This window comes from Dromiciops gliroides, chromosome 1, assembly GCF_019393635.1.
Source record: "Dromiciops gliroides isolate mDroGli1 chromosome 1, mDroGli1.pri, whole genome shotgun sequence".
NCBI lineage: Eukaryota > Metazoa > Chordata > Mammalia > Microbiotheria > Microbiotheriidae > Dromiciops > Dromiciops gliroides.
Window position 1 is genome coordinate 570,454,133 of NC_057861.1, and position 21,268 is coordinate 570,475,400.

Consider the following 21,268-nt stretch of genomic DNA (forward strand, 5'->3'; position numbering starts at 1 on the left):
GTAGGATTGTCATTTTTATGATATTGGCTTGGCCTATGCATGAGCAATGAATATTTTTCCAATTGTTTAGGTCTGATTTTATTTGTGTGAAAAGTGTTTTATATTTCTGGTTATATAGTTTCTGGGTTTGTCTTGGAAGGTATTTTATATTGTCCACAATTATTTTATTTTATTTTTGTTATAAAATAACTTTTACTTTGAAAACCCACCTATACAAAGAGCCAAATCACATTTTTACACTGTATTCATTGAGAATCTTTCATACAAATTTCTTCTAGTGTGTGGGTTTTGATGGTGTCCATATTGCACAGGAGACTTCCCAGCAGAGGTGACTGCAGAATGCTGAACATCACCAGGTAGAAATTAAGAGTCTTGGGAACCAATAACAATTTCAGTAATACATAGTCTTATCCCACCAGCTTCCTGGATAGTGCCTGATGAGGAGTTTTCATAACTCATCATATAGCCAGAGAAAAATGGCATATGGTACTACCACAAACCAATACTGAACCTGAAGTGTGGTGAAATTAAAGATTGGAATACTTCCAAGTCCACTGGAGAGGATCACTGCTAGGATAATTTGAGATGCAATCCCAACCCAGATAGCTTTATTTCTGAAGAGACCTTGCTGGAAAATTGAATTTATCCATGTTTTTCTGATGATCAAATATGAAATTTGCTGGACCATGACTGCAACAAAGTAGGCAGTGTATCCAGTCCATTCCAAGTGCTTCTGTTCATATTTTGTCAGTTCTTGTCCATAGCTCTCTTCAAGGTCATTAATACTATCATTTTCCCATAATGGCTGTAAGTAAAGGAACAGGTTAGGTTTGAATCCCTGGACTGCATAGACAGTGAAGTAGGTAAAGAAGCCTCCCACAGACTGCAAGATTCCAATTTGGAGGTAGGAGTTCAAAGCCAGTTGATGATTCACCAATCTGTCTTTCTTGTGGTGTGGCTTCCTGCTTATGATGTCAGTCTCAGCTTTCTCATAGGCTAAGGCAATGGAAGGAATAATATCAGTGCCCAAGTCAATGAACAAGATGGCAATGGTACCAATGGGCAGAGGGACCCCAGCAATAATGAAGATCCGGAAAGGGATAAGCTCTGCAATGTTTTTTGGTCAAGGTGAATGCAATGATTTTCTTCAGATAGTCAAAGATTAGACGACCTTCCTCTATACCTGTCACTATAGAGGCAAAGTTGTCATCTAGTAAGACCATGTCTGCTGCATTTTTAGCTGCATCAGTGCCTGCACAGCCCACAGCAATCCCAATACCATCCCCTGTCACTGCAACAACAGCATCCTGTCTCTGACAGCCCTCCACAATCATCAGCTTCTGCTGGGGAGATGTCCTTGAAAAGACAATTTCAGTATGGTTGATCAGGAGCTCATCCAGCTGCTTTGGGCTCATCTCCTTCAGCTCCATTCCATTTACCACAGCTGCCTTTGCCTCCATTTTGTTAACTGGTTCTACAGGAATGTTAAGACGTTTTGCTATGTCTTCCACAGTCTCACTATTAGCTGAAATGATGCCCATACTTCTGGCAATAGCTTTGGTGGTGATTGGATGATCACCTGTCACCATGGTAACCTTGATGCCAGTACTGTGGCATTTCATGACTGCATCAGGGACAGTGGATCAAAGGGGATCAATTATTGATATCAGTCCCACAAAGCAGAGGTCAGAGGTGGGAAAGTTCATGGTCTCTACATCAAAGAAATAGGTATCTGGAAACTCATCTTCTGGCAGGTAGAGATGACAGAAACCCAGCACTCTCTCCCCTAAGCCTCCCAGCTTCATGTATGCAGTTTGGAAGGCCTCTGCTGTGCTCTTATCAAGAGTTTGCTCCTGGCCATCAATCATGATGGTGCTGCATTTCTCCAGGATCCTCTCAGGGACTCCTTTCATCACCAAAAGGAAGTGCTTGTCATTGGGGTCCTCTGTCTCATGGATGGAGAGCTGGAATTTGTTGAAGGAGTTAAAAGGGATTTCATCCACTTTTCTGTTTCTTTTTCTTCTTTCCATCTCATCACCCATGATGACTTCTGAGAACTTCAGGAGAGCAGCTTCTGAGACATCTCCCATCACCATTTTCTTCATGATGGAAACATTTTCCTCTCCTGGTTTGAACTCACCTCGGTTGCACAGTGCTACAACCTTGCATAAGGAGGCCCAGGTTGCAGAACTTTGGTCAAAGATCTGGGCTTTCTGATGTTGACTTGTATCAGCCTCATAGATATGGTTGTCAAAGCACAGATGAGCCACAGTCATTCTGTTTTGTGTTAAGGTCCCAGTCTTGTCAGAGTAGATGATGGAGGTGGAGTCTAGAGTTTCCATTGCTTCCAGACCCTCTGGTACGTTAGCCAAAATGATGCCAGTGAGGAAGATGACAGCATCTAGGACCAGGTATTTTATACATATTGAAATGATGAAGAACACAATACCAATAGAAACACCTACCCCTGCTACAATATGGACAAAGTCCTCAATTTCAATGGCAATTGGTGTCTTCTCATGCCCAACAGATGAATCCAATAAGGCAATTCTTCCAATGATGGTACGGTCACCTGTGTTGATGACCATTCTAGTTGCTCTTCCTTCCAAGCAGGTTGTAGAGTAAAAAGCAATGTTCTTTGTCTCCAAGGGATTCTCATGGCTAAGAGCACAAGAATGAGACTGAGGCTCTGATTTCCCACTAAGAGATGAATTATTTACCTTACATCCCTGTGAGTCCAAGTTCCTGATATCAGCAGGAATCTGGTCTCCAACTTTAATCTCTACAATATCTCCTACAACCAGTTGCTCTGTAGGGATCTCCCTCTTTTTCTCCATCTTTGATAACAAAAGCTTTCTAAGGAATAATTTTAGTGAAACTGGCAATGATGTTGCTGCTTTTTGCCTCTTGGTAATAAGCAAACATCCCAGTGAGGATGACCACCATCACCACCACAATACCTAAATAGAGATTGTCCATGGAAGCATTGTTGTTCTTTGAAAGTTCGATCCCATATGTGATAAAACACAGGATAGCTCCAGCCCACAAGAGGCTGGAGAATCCACCCACCATTTGTTTGAGGAATTTGATGATTTCTGGAGTTTCTTTTGGTGGACTAAGGACATTGGGGCCATCCTAAGCCAAGATCTCTGCAGCTCTTGTGCTACTAAGACCTTGAATGATATTGGTTTCATACTTTTATTCTAATTCCTTAGTTGCTGAGTCTGTGGTCATTCAGATCAAAGTCTTTCTTGAGTTATTTCGGGCTGTCCTTCTTGAGATATCTTAGTTGTTCCTTTCTCTTTCCTTTGCCATCACCCTTGTCTGATGTTTCAGTATCGATTGTTTCAATGTCTTTTGTTCCATTGACCTCCATAGAGTAAATTTCTGATTTTTTCTTGCCCATGAATGCCAATGGTGAAGATCCAAGCTAGGGTGACACGGTGGGGTCCTGGGATGAGGGAGCAGTGGAGACTTCAAAGAATTGAGCCGCTAGTCAAAGAACTTAGGAGCCATCTGTTCACAAGAGTTCTCAGGTTCAGCAGGAAAGTTGTCCAGTCCTGGCAGCAAACCCAAGGTCAATTATTAGCTGACATCTTGACAGATTCAGTGTACTGCTACCTCTGTCCACAGTTATTTTAAATTGAATTTCTCTTTATTTGTTATTGCTGGACTTTGTTGGTAACATATAGAAATACTGATGATTTATATGGGTTTATTTTGTATCCTGCAACTTTGCTAAAGTTGTTAATAGTTTCAAGTAGTTTTTTAGTTGATATTCTAGGATTTTCTAAGTATAATATCATATCATTTGCAAAGAGTGATAGTTTTGTTTCTTCATTGCTTATTCAAATGCCTTTGATTTCTTTTTCTGCTCCTATGGCTTATAGCTAACATTTCTAGTACAATATTAAATAATAGAAGTGATAATGAACACCCTTGCTTCACCCCTGTATTGGGAAGCCTTTTAGCTCTTCCCTATTACAGATAATACTCACTGATGGTTTTAGATAAATATTACTTATTGTTTTAAGGTAAGCTCCATTAATTTCTATGTTCTCTAGTGTTGGTTTGTTTTTTTGTTTTTTGGGGGTTTTTTTGTGAGGCAATTGGGGTTGTGACTTGCCTAGGGTCACACAGCCAGTAAGTGTTAACTGTCTGAGGCTGGATTTGAACTCAGGTACTCCTGAATCCAGGGCTGGTGCTCTATCCACTGTGCCATCTAACTGCCCCCTCTAGTGTTTTTTATTTTAAATAGGAATGGATACTGCATTTTGCCAAAGGCCTTTTCTGCATCTATCAAGATAATGATATAATTTCTGTAGGTTTTGTTATTGACATGGTCAATTATGTTGATAGTTTTTATTATTGAGCCAACCCTGCATTACTGGTATAAATCCCACCTGTTCATAGTGTATGATTCTTGTGATGCATTGCTGTAATTTTTTGCTAGTATTTTATTTAAATTTTTTCATCAGTATTCATTAGTCTCTAATTTTCTTTTCCTGTTTTGGCTCTTCATGGTTTGGGTATCAGTACAATATTTTTCTCATAAAAGGAATTTGCTAGGCCTCCACTTATTTTCTCAAATAATTTATGTAGCATAGGGACTAATTGTTCTTTAAAATTTGACATAATTAACTTGTGAATCCATTTGGTCCTAGGGATTTTTTCTTAGGAAGTTCATTGATGGCTTATTCAATTTCTTTCTTCTGTTAATCTGAGTAATTTATATATTTTTTAGATATTCATCCATTTAGATTGTCAAATTTATTGGCATCTAAATGGGCAAAGTAGTTCCTAATAATTTTCTTAGTTTCCTTTTCATTGGTGAGGAGTTCATCCCTTTCATTTTTGATACTAGTAATTTGGTTTTCTTCTTTCCTTTTTATGATCAACTTAACCAATGGGGGGAGGCTGGGTGGTACAGTGGATAAAGCATCAGTCCTGGATTCAGGAGGACCTGAGTTCAAATCCAACCTCAGAGACTTGACACTTACTTTCACCTTTACTGTCAACCTCCCAAGTTGTCTGGAAATTTATTTTGTCCCATCCTTTTATTGTTTGTACCACTCCATAATTTGTTTAATGGCATGATTTCAAAGTTGTTTGAAAGGAAATTTGAGAGAGCTCAGGCAAGTTCCTTACTCAGCCATCTTGGCTCTGCCTAAATAAATTTCTTTAGCTTTTCTAGAAATTCTTATTGGGCTTGTGTTCAATACACATTTTTGTTGAGGCTTTACTTATAGATGTTTTTGAGTCATTGTTTCTGAGTTTATATCTTGAGCTTCTCTGTCACTGTAGAACTTTTTATGGTCAGGTTCTTTTTGTTTGTTTGTTTGTTTCCTCATTTATTCCAGCTGACTTTTTTTTTTTTACTTTGGACTTTAAGTTAGAGTTGGGCTTTCCTCACCTCTGGGGGTAAAGGCTAGCCTGAGCTTGTTGGACTATATCTGGGGACATATGGGTTTTTAGAGCTTCCAAGGTAATGTGATCTGAAGAGAGTTTGGGTCTACACTCTAGTCCTTACCCTGGTAAGGTAACTGCAGATTATAACCACTTCTCTGTGCTTTGAAACTGTGTAATCAAAAACTGGGTAACAGATGAAGAAGTTGCCAATGATGCTAGGCTCTATGCCCAGCCCTAACACAGGGTTCTCCTGTAATAGTTTTCTGATCAGATATTTAGTCCTCTTTACCAACCTGGTTCCACCACTGCTGTTGCCACCTCTGTGTTCAGGCCCCACAGTTGGTTCTGCCTCTAGTATTCTGTGCTAGCCTCTACCACAGTGTCTTCAGACTTCTTTTTTTGTCCTAAGTTTTCCTGTTCAGAAAAAAAAAATGAGTCACTGTGGCTTTTGGGGGACTATGCTCAGATTTTGATTTGACGCATTTTTTTAAAAATTTTAGAGGGTTGGGAAAGAAAGCTCAGCAGAAATGCCACCATCTTGCCTCCCTCCCCTTCCTCCTCCACTCTTCTGAATGACTTTTTTCTAAAGTATATGACTGACAATTTCACCCTCCTACTTAATAATGTTTAGTGATTCCCTCATCTCTAGGATCAAATAAGAAATATGCTGTTTGGCTTTTAAAGGCAAATATACAACATGGTATTTCTAGTATTTAGTATATTCTTCCTAGTATTCTTATACTCATTTCTCTCCACATACTCCACAATGTTTTCACAGAAACTGTTTGTTTTTATCCTGGAAGGTAAATATTTGGTGGCTGATGAAAAAATAATTCACCTTCATATTGGCCCTACATCATACAAGCAACACAGATCCCTTTTCTTCAACTACCTAACACAAAGTTTTAATTCTTAAACTACAGAGTAATCTTCTAAGAAGGCTATTTTGTAGAAAATGTGCCTCTAGATTCACAAATTCTTCTAATATTTAGTCTCCTATTCTGGATTGTCATTCATGTGTCACACTAACTGTGGTTTTCCTTCAGGCTCTTCAGAATATGACCTCTTCCTAACATTCTAACCTTCTTATACTTTATTCCCTTCCATGTACTCTCCATGAAACTGGGTGATGCAGTGGATAGAATTCTGGACCTGGAGTCAGGAAAATCTGAGTTCAAATCTAGCCTCACACAAGGACACAGTTAATATGTGTAGTTAGGAAAGCAACATTTGTTAAGCACCTACACTACACTAAGCATTCAAAAAATATTATCTCATTTGATCCTTACAACCATCATGAGAATTAGAGATGTTACTATTATCCCCATTTTAGAGTTAAGGAAATTGGGGCAAAAAGAGATTAGTGTCCTGGGCCACACAGCTGGTTAGTGTCTAAGGCTACATTGAACTCAGGTTTTCCTGAATTCAGGCCTAATGCTCTAATCATTGTGAAACCAAGCTGCCTCATAGGAAAAATCATAAAAAAGATTAATGACTGACAACAATCTGGTGAGATAACATACCAGAATTTATGGCATGTAGCTGACTGAGTTCTTAGAGTAAAAAATATATTCTTCAAAGCATGCATTTTGTTCCCCTTATGTGTAGTATAATTTCCACCTCTTAGAATTCCTAATTTCCTTAAAATTCAAGTCTATCCAAGACCTTTTTTGATCTTTCAGTTTTTTACATCCTCTTCTCTGCCTTTTGTAAGGCCTGGGCCTAGAGCTGTGATATCATCATATAGGGAATTCACATCAAGAAACTTTCCTCGATCAGGGTAGATAGACTCTTCTGAACATGGAGAGGTGAAGTGACTTAACCCAGGGTCACATAGTCTCTCTCTCTCACACACACACACACATACACACACACACACACACACACACATATCAGAAGCAGGTCTTGCTGACTCTGATTTCATTTTTATTCATTATGACATTATTTACTTTTTATAAATTTTCTATTCTCTTAGAAATGTGCTATTGTATGTGCTGTTTCCTCCCTAAAAATGTGAACTCCTTGAGGGAAGTGACTGTTTTGTATTTCTTTCTGTATCCTCAGTACTTAGCATAATTTCTAGTACATAGTAGCCATGTAATAATGAATGATAACATAAAGATAAAACATTTGTTTTGGAAGTAAAATTAACTCCTTAAAAGTCAGAGAAAGAATGCAAATACCAGTGGTACTTAAATGTAAAAGTATTATTAATTTAAATAATTAATTTAAAATTTAAAATTATTAAATTATTAATAAAGAAATGCTGATGGTATTCCATTTTGATAAATGTTACTACAACAAAAATATCATGAAATAAAATTATTTCTAAATTCTAGTTAGTGACCAGCTTATTAAAAATAAAATTTTAATTTACAAGATTACAGTAGGACAGGGGCCAGCTAGGTGGTGCAGTGGATAAAGTACCAGCCTGTATTCAGGAGGACCTGAGTTCAAATCTGGCCTTGACATTTGACATGTACTAGCTGTGTGACCTTGGGCAAGTCACTTAACCCTCATTGCCCTGCAAAAAAAAAAAAGATTACAGTAGGACAGAGAAATTTGAATACCCCCTTTGGAGTATCCAAACAGAATTTCATCTCATATTGTAAATTTCTGATTCAACCAGAACTTATTGGTAGTGCCTCTAGTAGTAGTAGTAGTAGGCCTCCACCAGTCATGGATGACCATGGATCAGTGTCTTAAAGAGCCACAGGCCACAGTGTGGCTGTGTAGTCCAATACGGGAGCCGCAGCTCCTGAGTGACTTATAACTGCCGCATCTCATGCTGTATCTACCCCATGAGCAGTAGCTCGAGTGTCCTCTCCAGGGTGCTGGGCGGATTAATATGGAAAACAAGCCCATGCAGCAGGTTTTCCCTCTCCGCCACATTGGTGGATCCAAAGGAGAGGCAGACCCATTACAGTTTGGAGCTTATCCCCACTCCCACCCCGGCATGACAAACCTTTGGAACCAAAGTAGTAGTGCCTCTTTACTTTCAATTAAATCATAAAAAGAATAGTTTTCAACTCTAAAATGCCATTGGATCCTAATGAGTCCCCTATGTAGAAATATATAATCCTGTGGTTTGCAGGTGTGAGAATCAGAGCACCACCACCCTGCTGAGAAAGACATTGTGAGAACCAGGGCAGCTCTGCCCTGAGGAGAAAGCATGAGGTGACCTTTCTGAGATTTTGAAGGTCAGATTGGACTGCCCTATTCTATTGCCCTGCCTATTGGACAGGGGCTTTCTGGTGGAACTGAGGGGATTCACTCTCTAGGATAGCTAGGTGAAGAAGGCTTTTCTCTCTCTCTTTGCTAATTAATTAATAAATGCTTAATGCCCAAAGACTGGTGCTAAAGCTTCTATTTAATGTGACCACACATTAGATTTTTAGACATCACAGTTAGATTTTTAAGCTTCACAGTTGGCAAACCACAAAGAGGAAAGCTGAACCCCGATCTTCTAATCTTCCAGTTGGATAAGAAATTTTCCCTTAGCCTATCCCTTTAAATTCCAAGTTAGCCACTAAGTACCTAAGTACCTTTTTTTTTTTTTTTTGCGGGGCAATGGGGGTCAAGTGACTTGCCCAGGGTCACACAGCTAGGAAGTGTCAAGTGTCTGAGGCTGGATTTGAACTCAGGAGCTCCTGAATCCAGGGCCGGTGCTTTATCCACTGCACCACCTAGCTGCCCCCAGTACCCTTTTTCTAATTGTAGCCTCCTATTTCCACGTGTTAGCCTCTTGAGCTTTTTTTCCTGGTTATTCACCCAGGCCAGGATTGAAATCATGTTTACACTTGGTCCTTATGAATTTTGAATGTTCTATTTCTATTTTTATTTCTATTCTTACTTTTCTTTGTGTTATAGTGAGGAAAATTTTGAATTACAAAAAGGGGACTAATAATACTATAGATATTAAGAACACTAAGAAAACTATGAACACCAGAACATACCATATAATACAGGGGTCTCCCCTAGAGAAAATAATCGCAACATGGGACTCTCATAAGCTATCGATTCAGCTAGGCATGAAAAAATCAAGGTATATCAAACTATATTTTATGTGGCAAAAAAAAAATATTTTAGCTTACTGGAAAACAAATGGTTAGAGAATGGATCTTTTGACTACTTAACACTGAAAACTCTACAAATGATCCTGCAGTTTGATTCCCCCAAAGATTTAACTTATTGGAACCTCTGGAATGTAGCAAGTAAGGAATTGACCAAAAAGGGGCCAAAAGAGGGGGAATCCAAGCCTGAGATTGAATGCAAGCCTGTCTCTCAGGCTGAAACACCAAAGGAAATAAAAAAGAAAAAAAAAGAGGAAATTCACCTGTAGAGGACACCTCTGTCTAAAATTCTTCCCCTTCAAGAGATCCCCACCCATGATAAAAAGGGTATTGTAGTAAAGCTCAGGTGTTATATACCTTTTGGCCCCAAAGATATAAGTTTATGGAAATGAGAAATTCCTAAATTTGATGAGGATCCCACAGCAGTTATCAGTCAGTTTGGGGCAATTTTCAGAGGATATCAGCCCACTTGGAATGATGTCACTGATCTCATGGAAATTATATTATACCCAGGGGAAAGAGCTGATATAATAGCCACAGCAAACTCCTTAGAAACATTGGGAAAAAGTGCTATTGGATGGCCTTTACAAGACCCTGACTGGGGCCCCAATATCCCTGAACATTTTGATATGTTGAAGGAAGCAAGAGAAACATTATTGAAAGCAATGGAATCGTGTGCTTGAAAGATTGATAACTGGCAAAAATGTAAAGATACAGTTCAGGAACCTAATGAAAGACCTAATAGATTCTATGACACATAGATGAGACCCATTAGACTCTAGAGATGTCCATGTTATCTATTCTCATTTTATACACCAGAAATATGGAAATATTTTGAAAGGCAGTGTCCAGGTTGGAATACCTTGAGTCCTGAAAGACTTAAAGAAATAGCAACATATATTTATGAAGGAAATGAGAGGGAAGAAAGGAACAGAGGGGGCATTTTAGCTCTAGTACAGGAAACAAGTCAGCAAGGCTGGGCAGTTGAGAATCACTATCAACCCCAGTATCACTATCAACTATAGTAGATATCCCCCCCCCTAGATTTTTCTATTACTGAAATAGATAAAGGCACTTAATGTGGTACTGTAGGACCATACAAAGAGAACAGAACCAAAACAGATATAGCTTCTCTTAGAGGAGTACAGAGAGGAAGAACCAAAACGGATATAATTTCTCTCAGAGCAGTACAGAACCAAAATAGAGATATATCTTTTCAGGGGGGGTACAGACAGAGGCAAAACAGACCCTTTCAGAGAGATATTGGTGAACAGAATGAACACAATTACAGGCTCTCTCAAAGGGGTACAGATCAGAGAGATACAGAGGATTGAAGGTGTAGGGGAAGGGAAAGGACAATGGAATCTGAAGATTTTACCTTTCCAGACCCTGAAATTTTTAGCTCTTTTGTGCCAGTTCATTCACCTCCCCAGGGTTGGAGATACTTATTATGATTGTTTTTTAGATACAGGAGCCTCAAAATCAGTCCTAGTGAGCAAACCTAACCCTGAATGTACATCTATTGGATCTCTAAATGTAGTTGGCATTTTAGGAAAAGCACGATCTATTGCAAAATTAACCCCTCACATAGTGAAAATGGGCCCATTAACAGTAGAACCTTCATTATTATGCCTGACTCTCCTGCAAACCTATTAGATTGTGACCTTCTTTGTAAACTTAGAGCAACTATACCTTGTTCTCCAGATGGTGGCATTTCCCTGGAAGTGCCAGAGGATACTGTCCACTTACTACCAATTTTGATCTCAGACACTCAAGAAACAGTGGGGAATACATTTGAAATCCCTTCTGATATTCCTGAGTCCCTCTACTTCTGTAGGTCTCCTTAAATCTGCTGTGCCTGTTATCATTAAGACCAAAGATACTCCGGCACCATCCATTCCACAATATCCCTTATCTAGAGAAGCCATTGAGGGAATTTCTCCTATAATTGAGGGTTTGATAAACCAAGGCATAATTGTCCTATGCCTTTATTCCCCATGCAATAGCTCTATTTTGCCAGTTAAAAAACCCAAGCCTGGGCCAGATGATGAGCCTGTTACCATTTTGTAAAAGATCTGCAAACAATTAATTCCTATGTTATACCTAATAGTACCTAACCTTGCTACTTATCACTTCCTCAATCCCATGTGAAGCAACGTGCTTCACAGTGGTAGACCTCTGCTCTGCTTTTTTTTTCAATTCCAGTACATCAGAATTCCAAATACTTGTTTGCCTTTACCTAGAAGTAAAGACAGTGGACTTGGACCAGACTCCCACAGGGGTTTGTTGATAGTCCCACACTATTCTCTCAAATTTTGCTTCAGGATTTAGCCTCCATTACCTTTAAGGGTTCTACTTTAGTCCAATATGTAGATGACTAACTCCTGGCTGCATCTAATGCTGAGATTTTCCAGGAAGACAGTTGACACAAACGAGGCCATAAGGTCTCTAAGTCTAAAATACAATGGTATCTACCTCAGGTGGAATATTTGGGTTTTGTTTTGGCTGCTGGCACTTGATCCATCTCTCTTAAGTGTGTCGAGACTATTCAACAACTCTCTGCTCCCTCTACTAAGAAGCAGCTAAGGGCTATTCTGGGATCAGCTAGATATTGCAGACAATTGATACCCTCTTTTGGTGAAATTACTAAGCCTCTTACATCTCTAACCAAAAATTCTGTTCCAGAACCTTTACAGCTGGATTCCTAGCATCTTTCAGCTATAACAGAATTAAAACAGGCATCTGCACTAGGACTCTCAGATTAAAGTAAATCTTTTACTCTTTTTGTACATGAACAGAAGGGAGTGGCTTCTGGGGTCCTGACTCAAAAATTAGGACCTGTTCAGTGACTGATAGCTTATTATTCCACTCAACTTGATTCTGTAGCTGTTGGTGCACCACCTTGCCTTAGGGCAGTGGTGGCTACTGCCCTTTTGGTAGAAAATGCCTTTGATTTGGGCTTAGGTAACCCTCTAATCGTGCAGTACCCTCATGAAGTTGGGGCTCTCTTACTGTGTCATAGGACAGAGGCTTTTTCAGATCAAAGGCTCACTAGATATGAAGTAACCCTGCTAGGGAATGAGAGAATCACTTTAAAGCATTGTAGAGTCCTTAACCCAGCAACACTGCTCCATGACCTGCCACTCTCAGAGGAGCCTTTGCATGACTGCACCTCCCTAGTTGACATAGCTGAGAAACCCCATGATGATCTTTTGGACACACCCTTAGAGAATCCTGATTTTACCCTCTATACTGATGGTTCATCTTTACAGGAGCTGCTGTAGTTTCTGATTATGATACTATCTTGGCAGCTTCTCTGCCTTCACATCTTAGTTCACAGGCTGCTGAACTTGTGGCTCTCACACAAGCCTGTTCTGTAGACAGAGGAAAAAGTGCTACTATCTATACTGATTCTAGATATGTGTTTAGCGTGTGCCATTCTGTGGGCATGCTTTGGATGCAAAAGGGATTTTTACCCTCTGCTGGCAAAGCTATTGATAATGGAGAATTTATTAAAGATCTCCTATCTGCCTTAAAACTCCCATCTAGGGGCAGCTAGATGGCGCAGTAGATAAAGCACCGGCCCTGGATTCAGGAGTACCTGAGTTCAAATCCGGCCTCAGACACTTAACACTTACTAGCTGTTTGACCCTGGGCAAGTCACTTAACCCCAACTGCCTCACCAAAAAAAAAAAAAAAGAAAAGAAAAACAAAACAAAACTAAACTAAAAACTCCCATGTTCATTGTCCTGCTCATACTGGAAAAAGCGATCCTGTTTCAAAAGGGAATGAATGAGCTGCTGCTGCTAAGCTTGCTGCTTTGGAAGCCCCTGAATATGTATTTAATCTTTCTTCTGATGATCATGTTTCCATTCCTCTTATGATAATTCTGAAGTGGAGAAGTGGAAAAAGAAATTCAAGGCTAAAGAAGTCAATGGGGTCTGGGTGACTTTGGAGGGGAAGCCACTTCTCCACTGGAGCTTCTAGATATGCCTATCTATTCATAGAAAAGGCCATTTTGGCACACAAGGAATTGTGGACTCAGTAAAAAGGGTTTAGATTGCCCTTGGAGTTACTAATGTGGACTCTAGGGTTTGTGCCTCTTGTTCAGTATGTCAGATTAATAATCAACATGCTTTCCATGCTAAAGCTTATGGAGGATTTCCTTCAGCATATATACCTTTTGAGTATCTACAAATTGATTATATCACAATGCCTAAGGCATTATAAGTTTTGTGTTGTTATTGTTGATCAACTCATTTGGTGGGTAGAAGCTTTTCCATGTTTCTGAGCCACAGCTGCCTTTGTTGCCAAAACCTTCTTTAAAGAAAAACCCTTGCTTTGGCCCACCAGCCCACATTGCTTCTGACAAAGGCACACATTTTACTGATTCTATTTTATCCCAAATTTACTCTTTCTTGGGAGTTACTCCAAAATTCCATACACCCTACCACCCACAAAACTCAGGCCTGGTGGAACGTATGAATAAAGAGCTTAAGAGAATGATTGGCAAATTGTGCACTGAAACTCATTTGAAGTGGCTTGATAGTCTACCCTTGGCACTGTTCTATTTGCACAGCAGGCCAAGAGGAGAACTACATATATCACCTTATGAGATGCTATTTGGCCATCTCCCTATCCAAGCAAAACCTTTTTCCCCGGTATATACATCATTGGTGGGGGTAGATACCTCTGTTGTTTCCTATATACAGGAATTACAAACCAGGCTACATGAACTCCACGAGGCAGGAGCAGCAGTACAGGCTGCCCCCTTGGACTTCTTACATGATTTGAAACCAGGAGACAGTGTATATATCAAAAATTTTCAGTGGACTAGTGGGACATAGCCAGCTTGGGAAGGTCCTTTCCAAGTATTGCTAATGACCCTGACCGCCATCAAAAACAGAGAGAAGGACTCATGGATATATTGCTCCTACATAAAACTGGTACCATCACATGTAGACCATTGAATTTCATTGTCTTATTATTCCATGTGTATTTCATTCTATTCATCTATCTCTCCAATTTTGAAATATTGCAAGATGGTTTTGATTTCATAATACAATGTTAACTCTGGGAGTATTGTGCTCCCATATTCTAAATAGTTTGTTTATTCCAACTGATTATTTGATCAAATTCTATAAAGAATTTCCCTGGCAAATTGGTTGCCATGGCAAATGGAAATTAATTCTAGAAGTATTATTTTTGATAAGCATTACAAAAAGAGAGAGGAACATTTGCAAAAGTTTTTCATATTCATGTAATCAAATTTATTATTGCCATAAATAGGGACATATTTTGCAAAATAATAATATGTAATTTGGAGATTTTAGGTATTGAAATAAAAATGTTTTATACTTAAAAAATTAATTTTAAAAAGTCAGTTCAAATGCTACATAAGGGTTTCTTTTTTGAACTCAGTAGTATGGGCTTATTTTTGTAGAGATTCTTATTCTTTTAAGATTGTGTTTTAACTTGTATTAAAATATGTTCTTATTTTTCAGAAAGAAAATTGTATACTTAGTAAAAAAAATTACTTGAAATTATTGCATAATTGTATATTATATCCTGAGACAAGGCACATTCACATTTTTTGCGATTATTATTATCCTCAATTTAAAAATCCATATGAGACTTGGATTATGGGAATTTATCATTTAAGACATTAATTGCCTTCATTCTGAGTTACCAGATGTCAGTCATCCAAGATGCCAGTCAATCACAAGAGCAGACATTGAACTGTCACAAAAAGGGGAGACATGCATGAAGTCCAGGTACTGCACTGCCTTGGGAAAAGCTGAGAAAACGGCTATTGGCAAGAGTCAAGGTTGGATTTTCTTGGTTTAATTTTCCCCCACATGGTACCAGGTGGCCAGGCTATGCCATCTCATTTGACACCTGACTTCAATTCCCCTTCCTATATGCCTGATGTCATGGACATCTCAATCCTATGCATCTGATTAAGCCTGACTCAGTTTCTTCTCTGTTCTTTTATGGTAACCCCTGTAATTATCTCAAGTGTCAATGCTGAATTTGGCCTTGACATCTGCTACCTATTATATTAGATCCTTTAATTTCTCATATTGGCATGAAGATAATTAGGCAGATGATGCAAAAAGTGATAAAACAAACATAAAAATTATTTTCTAAATTAATATCACAATTGTTTTCTCCATTTATTCTCCACAGGGGGGGAGTGTAGTAATATTAAGTTTTAGAGAATGTTTCAATTTTTGTTTTTATTATATTTTTCATGTGTAACAACTGGACAATAACTGTAAAATCTCTACAAGATTTTGAATTTCCTTTTGAAAACTCTCATTGTTTGGTTTGGTTATTGGCAAAGCTATTTAAACTTGTGTTAAGCTCAATTTTGTAGAAAGTTTTCCCAGCTGATTACCAGTATCTAAAATACCTAAGGGACTTTATAATCAAACCGGAAACTCTACAGCTGACACTTCTTAGTCGATCATCAGCATCCACACCTGAAAGACATTCCACAAGTACACCCAGAAGACATTCCAAGAATCATCTGAGAAAAGACTTCCAAAGACTTAAATGGACATTTTCCTGTTTTCCTCTTCCCCATTGTATACACTGTTTATAATGTTCACTTACTAAAGGGGAGTGCCCCTTTAGTTTTTCTCTGTTTGTAATGTCCACCTGCTAAAAGGGGAGTACCCCCTTTAGCCTTTGTTAATGTGTCGCTCAATTTCTTTTTCTCTCTTTTCATTCACTTTACTTTGTTAGTCAGAAGTATTTGTAATGTTATTGCTTCATATAAGGAAACAATGTTTCTTCATGAAGCGCAAAGGGGAGTGTGAGAATCAGAGCACCACTACTACCCTGCTGAGAAAGACATTGTGAGAACCAGGGCAGCTCTGCCCTGAGGAGAAAGCATGAGGTGACCTTTCTGAGATTTTGAAGGTCAGATTGGCATCCAGAAGTTATTAAGTCTACTGCCTGTAAGTCATGTCAATCAATGGACCAGCCAATTAGCTTGGAGCTGTGTGTGTGGACTGCCCTGTTCTGATTAAACAGAGGCTTTCTGGTGGAACTGAGGGGATTCACTCCCTGGGATAGCTAGGTGAAGGTAGCTTCTCTCTCGCTCTCTCTCTCTCTCTCTCTCTCTTTGTTAACCCCTAATATACTTTAATAAATGTTTAATCCCCAAAGACTGGTGCTAAAGCTTCCGATTTAAGGTGACCACACATTAGATTTTTAGATATCACAGATTTTTAAGCTTCACACAGGTACAATATAAAAAATTCAGAATCTCAAATATTAAAAGTTGGTAGAAATACAATTACCCCTGAACTTTATGCTTTTGTCAGTGGGCAATACTTTTGAAATGAAGTCACAAGTTGCCAGAGGGTGTTCTCATAAGTAGTTTGGATATGCAAGGCATCTTCACTCTGTCTGAAACAATAAGCAAGATGAAACATAAACTGCAGACAAATCTAATAACACAAGTCAACTCATTTCAACAGGAAATCTTAAGTAACTATGAAAATTAGCTCTTAGTCTTAAGGCTTGGCTCTTAAGTCAAATCTTAGGGATTTGACTTACTAAATCTGAAAACTTGTCTCTTCATTTGTATCACAAATGTCACTTCATTTGTATCCAGGAAAACATGAAACAGTTAGATTAAATCCTACTGAGGCTCCTTCCAACTTTCAACTTCTGTCACTCTGTATATAATGGAGAGAGATGAGAAAGAGGAAGACTTTTGATACTATGAGTTACCCTTGGCAAATCACCTAACCTTTAAATGCCTCAGACAACTGCCAAGAACTTTTTGAATAATCATAGATGGAGTCAAAGAATTAATTATGACAATTAAAGATCCTTCTTAGGGTATTGTTTAGAAATTTTTGCAATGTATTTTGAATAAACACTTTTTACTATAAAAGGTTTTGCATCATGTCATCAAGTTGTTGAAGAATAGTGTTCCATAAATAAGATAAAAATTGCTCATTCAAACATGAATAATAGTTCTGGGAGGCCTAATCAGTCTTAGGAGATCAGGTCTGTCTCTTGTTCTGTGACTGGTTCCAAAAGTCAACATAAACGTGTTCACTTTTACAGGTCATAAAAGGAATTGCTTAGGAAACTAAATCCAAATCCAAAATCCAAAAAGTACTCACTCTTTTATGAAAACTTTTTACATTTTTATCTTAGATGTATCTTCATCTCCACTGGGATGTGGCTAAATAGATGTTAGGGAGTAATGCTGATTTGAAGTCAAACTACTTAGTAGATAAGTTCTCCAGGCCTTTATTTTCTGCTCTTAATCCTTTTTCATCACCACCAAACACCATAGATTTGGAGGTAGAAAAGTTACTTCAGAGACCACTGAGTCTAACCCTCTCATTTTATATATTAAAGAACTCAGGCCCAAGGAAATTAAGCTGATTTTCCAAGGTCACAGTGGCAATAAGTAATGGAGCCAAGATTTGAACCTAAGTCTACTAAGTTCAAATTTAGCACAGTTCCCACTGTACCATTCTGCCTCTTTTTCAGGGCTATCAGAAGATAAAATACAATTAGAAAAAAAAAAACTTTTGTTATTGGTTGGTCACCATTTTTTAAAAAGTTTCATGGAGAAGTAAATTTAAATGATTATTTTCTGTGAATTTCTGTGTATTCATTATCCCATGCAACTCCTATCTTTAATTATCAAAAATAACCGCATTTTAGTTTTGTGCTCCCACTCTCTTTCATAGAGATTACTTCATTCTCCAAGACTGCCCATCTGGTTCGTTCTCTAAATGCTCACAGTTAACTTAAAAGAAAAAACAACAACAACAACAAAACCCAACCCAAAACTAAACAAAGTTTACAAATGTTACATGTTTAAATAAAAATCATCTTTCTCCCTTTTGGTTCTCCACATTCCCCTTTACAGTTAGAACTTGGGAAAATTATCAAATGAACTGTAAATTTCTGAGTGAACAATGTAATAATCCAAAATTCCTAAAAAGGGACAGAAATGCCCTTTCCAGACTCATTCAACTTGATGCTTTTCTTTTTGCTTTAAAGCAGGACACTAAAAATAGCTGAGTGAATTAGGACTCCCATATATAGCTCTTCAAAATAGTGTAGAAAGCAAAGTTTACAATCCTGTAAAAAGGGGAGTGTGAGTAGGGTGGGGCCAGTCAGAGATACTGTCTACCATAAAAACCTAACAGCTTCATGTAAGGACTTTTGCTTCTAATTTAAATTCTCATTTCTTATTCTATTTTGAGATCCTCTTTGGGAATTTAGGAATGTTGAAACGTGCTAGTTATAAAGCTCTAAGTACAAAATGGTCATGCATTGCTGGAGTAAGGCATGTTCTAATGGAAACAAATCACTTGTCAGTAAGCAGCTTTCAAATTTTTTGGACAAAAGCTCATAAGGGTCAGGGAAAAAATATATTGAACAGAGGGATTTCTGGGCTCTTAAATGAACCTTATTTGAACTAAACCCAGTCTTCTAAAGGAGATTAAGTAATCTGAGTGTTGTGGTAAATAAAACAGTGGTATCTATTGCTGAATAGCTATAAAATGGAAGTCTCTGGAAAAACTGAATTCCATTGTGGCAATTAGAATTCATAATGAAGAAAAATGAAGACTGTCATCTTCACACAAGGAGAGGAAATATTACTATGTAAATAAGATAGCAATATGGATCAGAGAAAAGTTTTTAAAATGAATTCACCTGACTCATTTTTTTTTTGCGGGGCTGTGGGGGTTAAGTGACTTGCCCAGGGTCACACAGCTAGTAAGTGTCAAGTGTATGAGGCTGAATTTGAACTCAGGTACTCCTGAATCCAGGGTTGGTGCTTTATCCACTGCGCCATCTAGCTGCCCCACCTGACTCATTTTTATTTACTCATCTTTAAAGGTGCTCACACATGAGGACCCTATCTTGGAATTTTATGCTTCAGCAGCCCCCAATATATTTCTCCCTCTCTCCTTCTGCCCTTCCTGCCATAGCCCACACACACATACCACCACACACCTTGTCTACACTCTCCATCTGAAAAGAAAGAGTAGATGCTGACTTTGTCCAGCTATGTGAAGGAAAGAAAAGGGTGAGGAACAAATTGAATACAGTAGCAGTGTGGGCTAAAAGAAAGTGTCTGAAAGAAAAGGAACTGATGAGGGCCAGATGTGTCTCCCTAGAGGTTAATAAAAACAGGATTGGCCTTGGGATCCTGCTTACTAAAAAAGAAAGAACAAGAGAATGAATGATAGAAAATAACAATAAAAACAACAAAGACACCAAAAATAAAATAAAAACCCAGTATACAGACAAATTAATCCTAAAAGTATAAGAAAGAATGAGTAAAACATCAAAGAGAATTCAAAGTTCTCTTTAAAAAATAAAGAAAAGTGAACCAATAGTTACAGATGAGAGACAGGAAACCCTATGAACTCCTCAGAGAGCAAGAAAAACCCCAGAATGATTCAAAAGAGAAATATGCAGTTAATATAGCAGAGTAGAGGGAGTGTTCAAACTGAATTCTCCCAATATTCCCCTCTAAAAAACTTTAAAATAATATATCAAATAGAATTCTTGAGAAGCATAGCCAACAAAATATTGGGGTAAGAAAAACATTTCTTGAGCCTGAGCAAATTTAAATAGCTTGAGACTTATCTTACAAGAAAGATCTTAACATCACCAATAACCACAATGGTGGCTATTCTAGAGCCATATGTCTTGGATAAGTTAAGAGAGCCTTAGAAAGCATTGCAAACAATAAAGCCAATGGAGGTACTGGAATTACAGCTGAACTATATAAAATCTTGAAAGGTGATGCTTGAAAGTGCTGCACTCAATAAGCCAACAAATTTGCAAAACTCAACAGTGGCTACTAGATTGGAAAAGATCAGTTTACATCCTAAAGAAGGGCAATGCTAAGAAATGTTCAAATTACCAAACAACTGTGCTCATTTCACACACCTGTTGGGTCTGTAAGATTAAGATTATGCAAGCTAATCCGGCCTCAGACACTTAACACTTACTAGCTGTGTGACCCTGGGCAAGTCACTTAACCCCAATTGCCTTACTAAAAAAAAAAAAAAAAAAAAAAAGATTGTGCAAGCTATGCTTTAGCAATGTGTGAAGTGAGAATTATCAGAAAAACAGGCTGGTTTTGTTTTGTTTTGTTTTTTATTTTTATTTTAGACTTATTTTCCAAATTACATGTAAAAGCAAATTTTGACATCAACTGTTTTTTAAAACTTTGTGTTCCAACCTCTCTTCTTCCCCCCCCCCTTCCACCCCCACCCCAAGGACTCAAACAATTCAACATAAATTATACATGAGCAGTCATGGCAAACAATTCTACCTTATATAAGTTGTGAGAGAAAAAAGATAAAAAGAAAACTTCAGATTAAGGAATTGTCAGAAAAAAATGTGTTTCAGTCTGTTTTCAGATACCATCAGTTCATTCTCTGTAGATGTACTGCAATTTTCCTAGGTTCTTCAGAGTTATATTGGATCATTGCCTTGCTGAAAATAACCACATGCTTCCCAGAAGATCATCTTACACTAAGGCTGTTATTTTGTTTAATTTCTCTCTGCTTCAGTTCATGTGGGTCTTTCCAGGTTTTTCTGATAGCATCCTGTTCATCACAATTTCTATATAATACCTTGAACTTGACAGAGAATTTTCTTCACAATAGCCCAGAAGAGTAGGTACCATACATTTTGACCTTGTAGTCAATCAATGTAACTATTTCCCTCCATCCCATTCCCTTCCAATGATATTTATTCCATTGTCTACCTTATTTTGC

General features: G+C 38.1%; 1 pseudogene; it reads right to left on the reverse strand.

Moving 5' to 3' along the window:
• Positions 1-391: 391 nt before the first annotated feature.
• On the reverse strand, positions 392-3,406 carry LOC122736485 (annotated as a pseudogene).
• Positions 3,407-21,268: the final 17,862 nt, after the last annotated feature.